The 15,434-nt window shown below is 46.7% G+C and overlaps 1 protein-coding gene across 1 annotated transcript in view; it reads right to left on the bottom strand.

Moving 5' to 3' along the window:
- The window catches only part of NEXMIF (neurite extension and migration factor), a 173,074-nt gene that overhangs the window by 50,564 nt on the left and 107,076 nt on the right, over positions 1-15,434 (bottom strand). The window contains exon 2 of the mRNA XM_055727650.1: positions 7,803-7,937. The gene's annotated coding sequence lies outside the window, so the exon portion shown is untranslated. The remainder of the gene's footprint in view (positions 1-7,802; positions 7,938-15,434) is intronic.

A 15,434-nucleotide genomic window follows, 5' to 3' on the forward strand; every position in this document is an offset into this window, starting at 1 on the left:
TTTCTGGAACCTGGTTTTGACAAACGAGCAAAAAAATTGCATTTGATCGTTATGCGTGTCCTATGATGCGAGCTCAAGAGCTCTGGATCTCCTTGCAGACAAAATTTGCTCTGAATTGCTCCTGCTGGTGTTTGCAGCCCAAGGATAATGCGATGCTCTTTCCACATCACACTATCTCCATGCCCAAGCACATATGGTCTGGCTAAATAAGAAGCCTTGGAAAGGCTGTCAACAAGACTAGAGGAAGGTGCGCATCTGTGCAGAAACATATGCGTGCCCCAGCACTGCGCAGTGAGCCACGGAAAGGATGCTCACGCCCAGAATCCCACCAAAACCTGCATGGGTCCAGCAGAACTGTGGTGCAGGACCAGTGACACTGCTGCTGCCACCTTCACAAACCCTTCCCCTCGCTTCCTTTGTGCCGCCTGACTGAACCATCAGTCTGCTTCCGACGACCTTCTTGCCAGGATATCTAAAGAAGATGGTCCCTCTAAATTCAGCCAGCACAGGCTCACAGCATTGCTGCTCTAGCCCTCATCTGTATACCCACTTATGTGTTTGCTTGAAAGTACATACTTTATGTTCATCTACAAAAATCTCCCCCATGGTACTAAAAGCAATGGAATAATCTACTATTTCAACTTGCATCCCTCAGAGAATTCTGCAGTTGAAAAATAAAAAAAAAAAAAAAGAAAAAGAAAAAAAACCCGGTTGAATTTGATTAAACCTTTGGAATCTCTCCAATATTTCCAGTTATTCCATCTGTAGAAACACTCTACTGGCACTTGGCACATTTATAGCATTAACTGCCTTCTAAATCAGCAGCAGTTCTGCCTAACAATTTGGCATTTGCACATTGCCTTGTAAATTACCCACCTTACATCTCTGGGTATGAGGACAGTCCCCTACAAAAAGCCTATTACTGCCTTGTAGAAATTCTTCAGGAAGAAAATACCTTCTTACGGGCTTGTCTCTTGACAAAAAGAGGGGGGGAACGGCATTCGGTGGGTACGGTATTAACACTGTGGCTCATGGTGTTACTATGGCAGTAAAATGAAACCAAATGCAACCAGCTGGTTGCTATACTGCTGTTAGAGCCTCTTTTCTGTTTTTGACCTTTCTAAAACTCTCCGAAAGGCATTAATGTGTTCAAAATCCATCCAGGACCTATAGCACGGCACAAGGTGAAGGTGCTGGCGAAGCAGTCCTCCCGGCGGGCACCGTGCATGGAACAATTAGGAATCCATCAGCCAGGCTTAGCTTTGCTTTTTTTGTGCTGCTGCGCCGCGAAGTCAGGAACCCAGCTAGGAACGGCTGCAGCTCCAAATCAAGCCACAAAGCAGCAGGAAACCACTCAGCAATATCAGCGATTTGTGCATTTCTTGGTTGAAAACAAAGAGAGGAGAAGGCCAGCATTATTACCGCCCCGCTTCCAAGTCACCTCTCCTCCTTTGTCTACCCAAGTTGTTGGAGGCAAAACCCCTCCCCTTCCCAGGTGGCTCCCAGCTCCAAGCTCTTTTGAAAAACCTTCCTCCTTATCTTTATTCACACCTGACCCATTCTTCTTATGCCTCCCCTACAAAGTGTAGGAAAATCATTAAATCAAGTGCCCAGCTTGTGCCTTCCTGTGCAACAGCCTTGCCTGCGCCTCAGACCTTGTTTTCTGCTGCTGAGCTCTGCTCTGGTCAGCTGGTCCTTCCTAGCACGGACCTGCTCTACAGGCTGTAGGGGGAATGGGAAGGAAAAAAAATAGCGAAGAAAAGGACAAGGTAAAAAAGAAACACGTTGAGTTATCTCTCCTCCTGCCTTTGGCTTCTAAAATATGCCTTATTGATTTTTATATTTATTATGAGCCTGTAGCATTAGAAATCCAGGGTCACCTGCGGACTTTGAGACAGTCACTGTGCCGTTTGCCATGACCGCTTGGAATGTGACAGCGAGACAGAGTTCAGAGCTTTGTGCTTAAAAAGGGCTGGCCATAACTATCCGGTCTGAAAAGGATTTTCTTCTTGTTTTGCAGGTAGAGGTCCAACACACAGAGCTGAACTGCTCTGACCATGTCCCACAGCAAGAAGTAGTGACTCAAACTGGCTCACTCATTATCATTCTTTTGGAATTAGTGACTTAGTTAATGCTCCCCATGCTAACATTTTAAAAATTGCATTTATTTTTGTTCTTTTGTATTATATACCCTTCCCTTGCTCAATATGTTTCTTCTTTCAACTCCAAGGAGGAATGATTTTCCTCGGCCACAGTTAACAGCGAAGAGTGACCCACAGCTGCAAGGACCCACAATCTTCTTCACCACTTTTCATCAGTTGGAGCAGGGTCCCATCCTACATCCCACCACACATCGGCAAGATCCTGTGCCATATCCATAAGCCTGGGGTTGTGGGTGCTGTTGTGGGTCCTGTTGTGGGTCCAGCGGGGCTGGAGCAGGAAGAATGATTGTTGCTGTGCATCTTTGAGATGGGTGAGCAGAGCCAAGTGCCCCCACAAACGGGGCTGCGAGCGCACAGCAAGTACTGGCCTCTGAGACCACTGAGCAAACAGATAAGTCTCAATTCCGTGGATGCTCCGCACTTGATGAAAATGTCTGCTCCCTCACACACACACACAATTTTTTTTAAAAAAAAAATAAATACAGCTCTCCCTGCAGCCAGCGATGCATACTAGATGACTGCCTTCTCAACATGAGAGCAAAAGGGCAAATGAATCACATTACACTCCATGAATAAAAACAGAGTCTTAATGCAACAGCGACTTAATGATTTCATTTTCGATGCACTAGACAGTTTGGCCTCATTTGGAGAGGTGCTGAGCACCCCTGAGTCCCACTTCAGCTAATGGGGACAGCAGGCACTTTGTACCTCGGGATTCTCCCCCGTGCCCCGTGTGCGCTGGGGAAATTCTCCCACATGGTGGGGACACTTTCCTCAAGGTTTGTGAAATGAAAACATGATAGTAGGGATAAGCCTGGGCCAAAGACCTTGGATCTCGACCTGCTGCATCAGTCCCGGGGCAGGTGGGATTAGGGTTTGCAGCTCTGTTTGAACGGTGCATACTGAAGAGGAGCCCAGCGTTGGCCGTGACGGTGCCCGGGCAGCCCTGGCGATGCGCGGCGGGGAGCAAGCCCTGTGCTGGTGGGGGTGGCTGCTGGCAGCACCAGGAGGCAATGAAGGCGTCTGCCCAGCGTGACTCCGCACCCCCCCGTGCCCAAGTTGAAGGAGATGGCGGTGTGAGCCACCTGAAATGGAGAAAACAGCATTTCCCAGCTACCCCTTGGCAAGGTGCTGATGGAGCAGTTATGGAAAAGCACATAGTGGAGGGACAGCAGAACAGAACCAAATCCCACTGCCGCTGCGGGATCAGAAAGGGGCTTCTGCAGCAGATCAAACCCAGCCAAGAAGCAACACCAGCACGTGCAGACACACAACTATCAGCACAGGCAGGTCACAAATAACAAACTCTGCTCAAACCCTGGCAGGGTGTCAAACATACACACCCCTGCCTGAGCTTTTTGGGCTCCCTATGGCCTTTAACCCATCTCCTGTTCCCAATTTGCTTGGTAGAACTAGCCATTTTCTTTCAAAAATGCTCCTGCACTGGCAGCATTTCTCAAAGCCCCGGTGTCCACATCTAGTCACAGCAAACACACCCACTGCGCAGGCAGTGTGAGCTGTACCCCAGCCTTGGCACCATCCTTCTCAGGAGGAATTAAAAAAAAAAAAAAAAAAAAAAAAAGACCTTCACTGTTTTCCTGTATCTGTTTGGAAAATACATCCCAGGACAACCTCTCCAAAACAACATCAGTCCTCTGGCAAACAAAAAGAAGTCAAACGCAAAGCATTTATTGCCAAAAGCTCTTCCTTCGTTGTAAAATACTGTTTAATTTTATCCCTTAGGCATCTATTATCTCATAGCCCATATTATTTTTCCAGCTATTACTGCTTAATTTTCCCCATCCAAAAAGTACGTACAGACACAAGCCAATTTCCGTCTTGGCATAATTGTTTATGAGAAACAAACAGCTGTTTCACTGGGGTCCTAACAAATAGATGGTGAATCGATGCTTCTCATCTCTTCATTAGCTTCCCACAAGAAACCGGCTGCTGTCACGTGTCCTCTGCCACCGAGCATCGTCACCCTCCCTGCCACAGCCGCTAACGAGCGGGGACCCTCACTGATGAGGGGGCACCTTGTGGAGGGAGGAGAAGCCAGGGGGGATCTGCCAGAGCCCCTCGTTTACAAACTCATGCTGCGGTGGAAATAAGGGCTAAGCATAAACACCTTTTTTTTTTTTCTTTAAATAAAAGCTGCCGAATTGTAATCAGAGCTTAAAATAAAAAGTAAAAACCATGGCTAATGGAATACACTTATCAAAATGCTTGGACTGCTTCTCTTTTCCCATTTCTGGTTGCAATTGTTTGTTTTACCGCTTGTTGATTTTGTCGTTTCTTTTTCTACTAGTGGAGCTCCTGCGGGGTCTGAAAGGGGTTTTTTTGCAAAATTTTACCGCTGGCTGCACAAGTAAGCATAGGACCTTCTCAAGGTACAAAGTCTGTAACCCCCATTGTATGGAGATGGTGGCAATGTGATTGCCTGTGTGGCTGCCAGCAGCAGCCGGATGGCAGGGAGCAGCTGGAGGTTTGCAGAACAGACCCCAGGAAACAACCTCTACTTCCCAGACTGGAGCATGGAGCGGACAAAGAATGGCAAACAAGCTCAGAAACTCAGATTTTAAGAAACGACTGAAGCAATTAAGAAATATACAAAATTGCAAAATATTGTAAAGGCATAGAAGAAACTAGCCAGAGTCACTAGCAAAACCAGCTGTGTCTGTGTGAGATGGACTGAAAACCGGGTGTCGATTCTGGTCTGCCTTCCCACAAGTATTTTCCATGCAGAAGGTTGTAATTCAGCCTAATTCCAGTTCTGAATTCACTGAACCACTGCTGACTTTTTTTCCCTTAACACGCAGCTACTCAGAGTAGGGTTGGGGTACTCGGGGCTTGTGGACTTGACTTCTCATGTTGTGATCCAAGGATTCCCCAAAGAGATGGCAGAAAGGGGTCTGTGATAATGGAGAGGAAAGGGAAAACAGGGTTGATGCAGGAGCCTGAATGGGCTCAGCACCTGGGTATGGGCCAGAGCGTCTCCCAGCATCAGCCCCATCTCGGCAGCTGGTCTCAGCTGGGAGGCCGTTGGGGACGGAGCCTGTGCTGGGCACGGGGATGGCAGCAGGCATTCTTGGCTCAACTCCTCACGCCCGCCTGCCATGCACAATGCAAGAGGCATTTCTTCTGCTGCTTCTTCATTTTCATACTTTATTCACGCTTCTGACAAAAGGCATCACTAACGTTTTCCTTTCTGTCACCTGTCCTGGCTTTAGATGCTCAATTTAAAAAAATAAAAAGCTCCAAAAGCAGTTGCAAGCATCAGTGCTTTGCAGCACTCTGGTCCTGTCCAGTGGGTGTTACCACAGCAAATAGAAATTGCAAGCAGAGGCCGAACAGCAATGAGTCAGGAAGGCAGAAAGGCGTGAAAACAAAATGAATGGAAAGGCAATAAACCCGCAATATTTCACCACCGGTACTGAGTTCCGGGATAACCTCCATCTATCAGCGTTATCAGTGCCTGGGAGCTCACCGGAGCTGTACTTACAGCACATTAGTGACACCAGCCCAGAAAAGGCTGTGGCAAGGGCCCTGGCCATCCAGCCTCTCCAGCACCTTGGGATCCTCCTCCAGAGTAAAGAGGAAAATGCTCAAGCTTTTACCAGCGTCCTACGTGAAGCAGAAGAGAAAACCAATGGGGCAATCCCAGGCAGCAAGATGTCCCTGTTTAGGAAAGGGATCGATGATGGATGCACGTGCTGAAGTGCTGTCCAGCTGGGGGACCCTGTCTGCGAAGGAGGAACAGGCTCACACACCTCAGGTCTGACTCCAGCAGAAGCCAGGTGTGCTGCTTAGGGAATAGAAACCTGAGAACTATGTATCAAAAGGAAAGTTGTTCCCTGTAAAAACCTGGAGAACAATTCAAGGAATCAACTTAGAGAAAGGAGACCCTTTTCCAGTCACCCCCAAAAAACACCAGTGCCCCATCATTCCCCATTTCTCACAAAGGCACAATGCGTAGCAGCTCCTCTTTGAGGCAATGATGGGCAACCCCCCTTTCTCTGTATCTACAAAGAGATTATAACAACATTAGCAGAAAAACGGAGGATAGGGACCACCTCAGTTGTTTATTTTCCAGAGCACCAAGTACAAAATACCCTACCGGTCCACTTTTAGAAACAAGCCCTTCTTTTTCACTCCTATGCAGAACAACGTAGACAGCTGCCTGCAACTGCTGCCCCTGGCTGCCCATCTCCCGCACCATCCCTGCCACGGCACTGGGAGCCCCAGCCATGCTTCCAGTGCAGAAAGCAGTCGCATATGGGCTTTGCCTGCAAGTCAGGCTCCTGGCATTACACAGAGAGCTGAACCCACCCCTGAAAAACCAGGCTCTGCCTCCCCTCACCGACCTACAGCTTGGATACAGGTCGGGGCCCCCTGCCCAGGCTGCAAATAAAAATCACCATTGTCTCCCCAAAAAGAAGCTAATTTCCCATTAGCACCGCAGAAAACTCAGGCAGCCAGCAAGAAGAAAGCTTTTTACAGAGATATAAAAACAGGATTTTTGTATTGAAACACATGCCACAGATGGTGTAGCAGACGAGGATTAATTCATGAATCATATTTCTTAAATGATACAATCTCTCTTTTCACTTCCATACTTTCCCTTTTTGACTCAGAAGCAGGGATTTAAGATGCCCTTCCCAGATATGAATTTTGCATGAACAAACATTGCGGGGCGGGGTGGGGTGGGGGGGAAGAAAAAAAAAGGCAGCAATAAACCAGAAAACCCAGATGTTTAAAGCTAAGTTCTCAAATGTAAGCAAACGCATATCCTGTCCATCTATGAAAGAACAGAACATGTGTGGAAATGCAATATATGCAGACACAGATCTGGGACTAGGGTGGGAAAATGCATTCCCTAACATTTGGAGATTACTAATGCTTCAGCTAGGGTTCTGAATTTCACAAAAGCTGATTTTATATCTCTTCCTATCTTATTCGCCACCCTCACAGCAAAAGAAAAGCCTTAAGGCAAACAATTCCACTGAGAGGCCCTGCTCACTCTGCCGTTCGGGTTTGTCCCTCCTCCAGCCCCCATCAGCGTTTTCCTTCAGACCCCCCTGGCGCAGACACTGCCAGGTTGCTCTCCAGGAAAAGCTCACGGAGCCCACAGAGCCGGGGGGGCCGCAGAAAGCCACAGCGAGCCAAAGCGACCTGCACCACGCAAACAGCAGCTATAGCTCGCTACCATCGCTGAGTGATGCTTTAAGTGGAAAAGGGGGAAGGAAATGACAAAGGAGCTCTTCAACAGCCGGAGACGCCCAACTCCCAGCTCCTTCTCAACTGGAAAGCTCTTCCAGCCCAGCCCAAGCCCAGAACCACGTGCCTGCGCAGATCCACCGCTTCTACCCAGGCAGGAGTGCAGGTTGAACCAGGGCCAGAAGAAATAGTACCAACAGTCCAAACTGCCAGCACGCTGCCCTTCTGGGCATTTTCTCACCTGCAAAAGGTGCCGTTATAGCTTTCCTTCATCACCAAATCAGCATTTCAGTCATTTTTTCCACTTTGCACATGAAGCAGCTACGTATATGCTTAACAGCTTCTTTATACAGCCTTGCACTTACTATTGTGGCTTTACACACAAAGCTTCAAGTTAGAATAAGGGCAAAAAAAATTACTTACCCTTAAATTATTTCAACCTTTCCCTGCTTTGTGGATGACGTGGGCTTCTCTTTTGGTTACTATTTCCAGATTTGGTCTTTGGGTAGGTGAATGGAAGAGGAGAATGAAAGGAGTTGTATTTGATGACGATGGAGACTGTAAAATAAAGAGAAGCACTTTAGTGCAGAACCATCCTCTCTATACATACATATCAGATTAAATTAAATTAAATTAGTGACACCTACATAAATGCTTCCTACTGTTTTTATGCACACATACAAATATCACAACTGTCAAAGAGAATGCAGCTGTCAGTAATATGGTGGGGGGGGGGAGGGGGGGAGGGGAAGAGCAATTTCTAAAATGGAAGGAGAAAACCCTAGCATAACAACAAGCATTTGAGTAGCAGCAAAGGGGTTTCCACTGGTTCGCAAGAGGGCAGGCAGGGCACGAGGCAGCTGCCCAAACCAGGCTGCCCACAGAGCTGCAGTGGGTGCAGACCACATGGGAGCACCTGGAAAGGGCTTGAGCAGAGGGCAGTGTGGAAGGAGCACAGGGAGCAGAACCGCAGCAACAAACCTGACCAACGCTCTTTTGCTTTCCGAAATACTACATCAGCTCAACTGCTTTTGAGAAAGCATGGAAGGAGTGCAGAGTTTCAGAAAACACAATTCACCCATACCCTGTAACGCTGAAAGGACTCCTAGCACAGGAAGGAATTAATAACTTGGTCACCATACCAGCAAGTATCCCCCTAAAAACCAGACTGATCTCCCACCATCTGCTTTAATAGCAGGATTTCTGCTAAGTGGCTTTCCCCTACACAGACCCACATATCCATGTAAACACACAAACAAACCATTTGGCTTCCTGCAGTCACGGGGTATGCAGCTGCTCGGAGAAGGGCTCCGTGCCTTTGACATGATGCCAAGGTTGAATTCCTGCCATCCCATTTACACCTACACCTCTCCCCCCGCTGACTCCGTGCCCCGCTCCGTGCAGACTCCTTGAGGCTGCAATCAGGTGGGTCCCTCCCTCCCCTCCGCTCGCCTCCCCAAATCACTGCCCATTGCGCGTGGTAGGTTGGGATCCTTAAAACAGAATTTCGCTGGAAGTAATGGAAAAAAAGAACAAAGACGAGAGGAACGGACTTCCACGCTATTATTTTTCTTGTGACAACTCTCCCACCTTCTGCACACAACTGGCATCTCCAGCACCGCCAGCCCCAGCACAGACACCGAAAGCATTCCCGAAACGGCATATTTACCAAATTATTTAGAAGATGCTGTACCTGGTAGTGGAAAAAAAATAGTCCCCGAGACAAGGAGACTGTCCTTATTTGGTTGGAAAAGCACAAAGGTCACCACAAACAGTATATAAAAACACATGCTAACACTGAAGAGGTCTAAACATAATATTAAATAACACTTTTCATAACCAGCTCAGTATTTAACACTTGCCCAGAGGCCTCTGGTAAATCCTAGGCGCTTTAACAAAGCAAGGAAGCTTTTCATTGCTATTTAGCAGAACAGGGTAAGCAAAGCACAAGAGAATAAAACTGCTCAAGACATCAAGGACCAAGTCAGAAGCAAAAAGCCAGGTCTCCTCACCCAGCCCCTCCACCACTGAATGCCTTGCTAGGCTGCTGTATTTAAATAGAAATATTATTGTTAGCCGTAAGCAATGCAGACTCATTAACATTTATTTTAGTGTTATAAAATATATTTTTAAATACTCGAAGAAATAATCTGGAGGAAGTGCTAAAGCTCTGAGCATATTTTCAATATGTCCCAGCTTTTCCAGAGAGATTTCAGACCTCCTGGTAAGACACAGACCGTCTCAGAGGCTGCAGTGCGGGAGCGTGCGGGTACCTCCAACCTACCCAGAAAAGCAGCACATGCAAATTCCCTGCCCTTACTTCTCCTCCCAGATTGCTCAGTGAGAGGTAAATCTAAAAATGCCATTGATTTTAATTACTCGTGGACAGCAGAAACCCAAAACCATCATGTCCCGCATGTTTTTAATGTGTGTGGGTGTTATATGTGAATAACACTTGGAAACAGAGGAACCTGATGCCTGCAGAGCCACCTCCTCGAGCAGCACACCAGCAGAAACCCCTGCCAGCACGCACAACTCCTGCTGCACAGCTTCCACAGAGCCCAAGGTCAGCGTGCAGGTCCCAGCCACGCCGCACCTCATCCCAAAAGCTAATGGAAACCACCCATGTTTCCAATTTCTAATTTGCCCAGCAGAGCACGAGCGTGACCAGGGAGAGGTGACGCAGCCTCCCCCCATCCTCAGGAGAAGCAGGCAGCATGGGCAGCTGCCCACACCGGCCCCTGTCAGGAGCGGGGTTTGGGGCGTGGTTGAGGGGAGCAAGCAGCGGGTGGTGGTTGTTCCAGTGGTATCCGTAAGTACATCCAGAGAAAACCATTGTGGGAGGATGCTGAGCTACAGAGGCAGGAGGCAGATTCAATACAGAGACCAGAAACCAGAGGTAGGCACCAATATATGGAGCACAGTGCCCTGTTCTTACCAAATCCAAATGTCTCCAGAATACAGATGGTGCATTTTATCTTATATACACATTTTACAAGACAACTCCAGTTTTCCATATGACCCAGCCAGCCTTGGGCCGCCTTGGACAAAATAAAATGGGAGGAGGCAAGAAATAGTTTTCATTGTCAGAAAAGTTATTGCACAGTTAGCATCTGAGAGCTCCCCCCGATCTCGGAGCAGTCTTTCATCAGTGTTTTGGTGGGGGAAAGGAAGAACCAAGACAATTTCTGTGGTTTCAGAGCGGGTTAAATGCACGCCTGCTGCAATCTGCTGTTTGGAGACGGAAGGAGACAGCACCTTCCATGGGTCCGACCTGGCACCCACTGCTCCTCCCCAGGCTGTGGCAGCCACTGCGGAGCTGGAGGAGCTGCTGCTCCAGTGTTTCAAGCCACGCATCTTTTCCCTAGTGCGGAGAAGGAGGGACGTGCTCTGGAGCTCAGCCATGGTGGTCCCTGGCACTGTGCAGATGGCAGCGGTTTGGTTACCCGGTGCTAAATGCAATCTGCACAAGCTACAGCATACACCAAGTTCAAAGTCAAAATGAACATTTGTTCTACAACAAAACACATTGCAAATGATCCTTAACAAATTTTAACTCTTGGTACAGTCAGATAAGAAGCACAGTAGCATGGATCATACCCTGTTGTTATTGCAAGCTCTGTGCTGCTAAACATATGAGTGGCAATGCAGAGATATCTATATTTTGTGTTTTGGTATAAATTATAGAGCAGCATAATAGACCTGAAGAGGCAGCTTTGCTCATTCCTGCATTGCTTCCTTCACATTTTTAAGCCCATTAAATTTCTTCCCGTTTAGTTGCTTTATTTTGGTTCCTTGCTGCATAAAATTGTTCCGCATTCACCAAGCGGTGAAGCCGAATAAATAATGGCAAAACTTTCCCTGCAAAAATTTGGAGAGCTGTTATGTAAAGCAGAGGGTATCAGCAGATAGAGACAACTCAGAGGCAACCTGAGGTTTGGTATTCTGTGTCAGCTTGATACACAGGGGAAATAACCCTTTAATCCAGTGCAGTGTATTTCATTTACTGTAGTGTTATCCAGTTCGAAGATGTTATGAAAGGAATCCCCGGAGAGACTTAAGACTTCAAAACCAGCCTGAGTTTGAACTTAATTCCACCGTTGCAAAAGGCTGTAGCAGTGGAAGATGACCTTTTCCGTACCTTGCATGCCAGGAGCCATTCTGCCTCATAATGTCACACCAAATTAGAATATTCTCTTTTTGTTTTACTCGGGAATTTGTTTTGTCTTTTCTTTTTAATTAAAAGCATCTGTCACTATTAACGAAACGGAGGGGGGAAAAAGAAAGAAAAAAAATCAATAACAAACAGATTAAAAACGGTGATGTCAGGAGAGATGGGGAGAGCCAAAAAGCCAGGTAATTAACAGAGGGAGCTTTGCTGCGTAAGCTCATCACCAGAACCCAGGTCAGGAGCAAACGAGTGGTGGTGCTACCTCCTTGCTGCTCATCCTCGTTTCACCCATTTGAAACAAAGGGATGCTCTTGTCCCAGCACCAAGCTGGTCTCCCCCAGATACATGCCCCAAATCCCACCAGCGGCGGGACCTTGGATGGTCTCTCTCCTCTTCTTGGATAGGAAAGGAGAGGGGAAAAATACCATCAAAGTGCAGATCTCAAAGTTGCTCAGGTCTTGCCAAGGTTATCCTGAATAAATGTTCCAATACATTTATAAAAAAGACCATAAATCTGTGGTAGTGCAACAGAAGCTGGTGGAACTCCCTGTGATGATGGCAGGGATGAAGTGGTCTGACCTTCAACCGACTGCAGGCGCTTCACTGACCAACACGCATTTTTAAGTAATCCTGCAGGAAGCTTAATAGACAAGTTATGGGAAGCCCAGTTAAGGTTGTTTGCTGTGTTAATCGCACCCATGGACTGTATTATTTTGAGGTGACCCGTAAAAGGCCAGTTTTCACTTGCTGCATCTTACCGTTCAGGTATGAATGTGATTAAATGTAAACTTGCATTTTCCAAAAATACAGTTCTCCCACAAAATACTATAAATTAATTACAAAATGTCTTCATAATGTGAAATTATTTAGCCTGTTAAGGCAGTACAAACAGCTTTATTGTATCATTAATAGTTAGAAATGTTCAGTCAGCACAGTTGAAAAAAATGTAAACTAAATATGTCAAGGATACATTGCTTCCTACTCTCACTATTTTTTTAATGTCTTATTTCATGGTAGATAAGTGAAAAATCTTTTTACCTGACTTAGTGAGAGGCTCATTTACTCATGCAAATTTAAAACCAAGTGTCATAATACAATGAAATTATAAAAACATATCAAAAAGAAGTTAGAGAGTCACTAAATTTAACTCCTAATGGAGTTCAACCTGTCGTATGCAGTTGTATGTTAATGGGAAGAGCTACAGGGCTCTGTAAACATCAGAGCGCACTCAGAAACCATCACACATGCACAGGGCTTCTGGAGGAAGCCCTTCAGGTTTACAGCCTTCCACACCTTAATCTAAGGGAAACTTGAATTTCGACCCCAGCCAAGGTTACGAGTGTGCCCAGCACCAAATCAATGAAAACGCATCGCGCTGGTCTCTGCAAGCGCTGGGTTCTGCGAAGCTGCTTCACTAACACCGGTACCCGTGCAGACCTGGGATGATTTGCAGGCTAGATACTTTACATGCGTAGGGATTTTCTAAATCCGTACAACATATTACGGCTGACATGATGAAGCGCTGACTTTGTGGGCTGGAAGATACTTAGCAACTTAAGGGCTTGGCTCTGAATCTGGGTAGATCCAAGTAACAAAGAGAAACGGGTGCGTCTGAAATAACAGCAGCAAACCACGCGCTAAGGCAGAGGCAGGATCCTGCGTTACAACTTGCTTTATTTTTTTTACTTGCTGATAGTCTGAGGACAGCACTAACGTGAAGTCTTTATTCTCAGAAACAATCTCTTATTCCAGGAGCAAGCCAAGAAGATGAAAGGGTTATAAGAGAAGGGAAGGGAGGGCCAAGGTTTAAGATATGACCAGTCCATCTGGTAGACCTCCAATATTCATCAAAACCAACCCACTAATGAGGCACAGAGGGAAAAAGATGCCTCTGCAGAGAAATTGGCTGAAGATATAGGGAGGCAATTTCCTAAAGATGCTAATGTCCATCCCCCTGCCCATCAGACTGGGTCGGGTTTGGGTCCCAGCCGTGGGACCCCTCCATTCACCGCCGGGACGGCTGCAGCAGAAGGCACGGGCAGGGAGCAGTACTGCCCTGTGCAACCCCCCCACCGGCTGCCACCTACCCCACCGCAGCTGCAGCGTGAAGCTGGGGCCCAACGCCTCACGAAAGGAAGAAACAAAGATTCCCTGTGCTTCCTGACCCGACAGAAAATCGTGAAAATAAGACCCTGTAACAAGACAAGGTAAGGGAACTAATGGAAAAACATCAAGTTGCATTAAGGGCTGTGTTAAAGGTTTACAACATAGTCTCCAGACAAGTCCACTGATATTCCTGAACCCTTATCGATCCACAGGTCAAACCAGAAACAAAAAATATCAATTTCAGAAAATATCACTTGCTGTGATACAGAAAAACCACCCCATCCCTGTGCCCAGGTAAATACAGGGACCTTTCCACATGAGACAAAAATCTGCCGCAGAGCTAGACTGTAACTACAAAATCACTAACCTGTCCCTGTCTTGCAAAACACAAAGGCTGATACACGGAATTAGGGAGATGTCCTACATAAATGCTTTAATTAATTTGTGAAATTTTGCACCCTTCTTGGAGGCGTGCGACATGGCACTTTTTGCTCCCCTAGATTGCCACAGTTCTCAATTTTATTTTTATCCTAAGTTAGATATGAATCAGGATCTGCAAAAGACAAAACAACACTCTGTAATCATCCAGCATGCCAATTAAACTAAAAGATACCCTGGAAATTAAAATTAAATGCCGTATCTATGAAAAGAAACAGACAGCTTCCTCAGAAACAACAAAAAAGCCCGGATTATAGGAACATGACTATGGCAGTCCAAAATTGTAGCCGAAGCAGTTATATAACTTACTATCATCCTTCACATCTGCATACTGTAGATCTTCATCAAATCGTGTATGTTTTTGCACATTTATCATCAAGATTTATTGAAGTTGATTCCATAAATTTCATTTAGTTGTTCACTGCTGCTATTTGTTTCCAAGGCAACAAATGCACTTTGCCCAAGCTGCACAGTAAATCATGATTGTTCGGAATTTGGGGGTCCCTGCCCCTCGTGCTGCACAACGGCTGCACCTCCCGACACAAACAACAGCATCGGCTCGGCGGCGGCAATAATTAGCAACAGATTTGGTGAGCATTTAAAAAAAAATAATAAATATAATCCATGCTATGGAAGGAAAATGCAAAACTAAGCAGGCAGACAGTGGGCTGCCGGCAGGAAGATAGGATTCATGCAAAGCCCCCTCTCCTATCTTATTTACACCTCGGATGGCTGGAGGTTGAGAAATCCATTCGCAGGTTCAGGAGGAGTCGGAAGGCTCTTTCTGCAAAAAATAATGATAAGAAAGTCGCCTTCTCATTGTAGTCGTTGCAAAAGGGACAACTACAATAGTAAGGAAAATAGAAAAGCAGAGGATTTACCAACACTGCACACACGCCTGAGCCTCCCCCGCTGGCAGCATCCGATGGCTCTGCCCCTGCGGGCACCGGGAGTGGAGCCCCCAGCACAGAAACCTGGCAGGCAACTTCGGAAAAGTTCAGCTCGGGATAAGAAAAACTCTCCGTCTGACTGGTGATAGCATAGCGTCGTTATTACAATTTTCAGCAGCTGAACCACAGGAGGTGGGCAACTCCAAGCACTAACTGGGAGCAAGCATTATTGCCCCATTTTATGCGATTCAGAAAGCGGCATCAAAGCTGTCCTGTCCAAGCTGCCCTGTCAGCACCGAAGATGCTCGGGAGCCACCCGGGAGCATCTCTGTGCCCCTGCACCACAGAACTGCTGCACAAGTCGGAGCAATGACCCACCATGACGGGCACAGGATCGCTAAACCACCTTTTCAATAAAGGGCAGTAAAACAGAGACCAAAACTGCAGGAA

The sequence above is a fragment of the Falco cherrug genome, chromosome 15, assembly GCF_023634085.1.
Source record: "Falco cherrug isolate bFalChe1 chromosome 15, bFalChe1.pri, whole genome shotgun sequence".
Lineage (NCBI taxonomy): Eukaryota > Metazoa > Chordata > Aves > Falconiformes > Falconidae > Falco > Falco cherrug.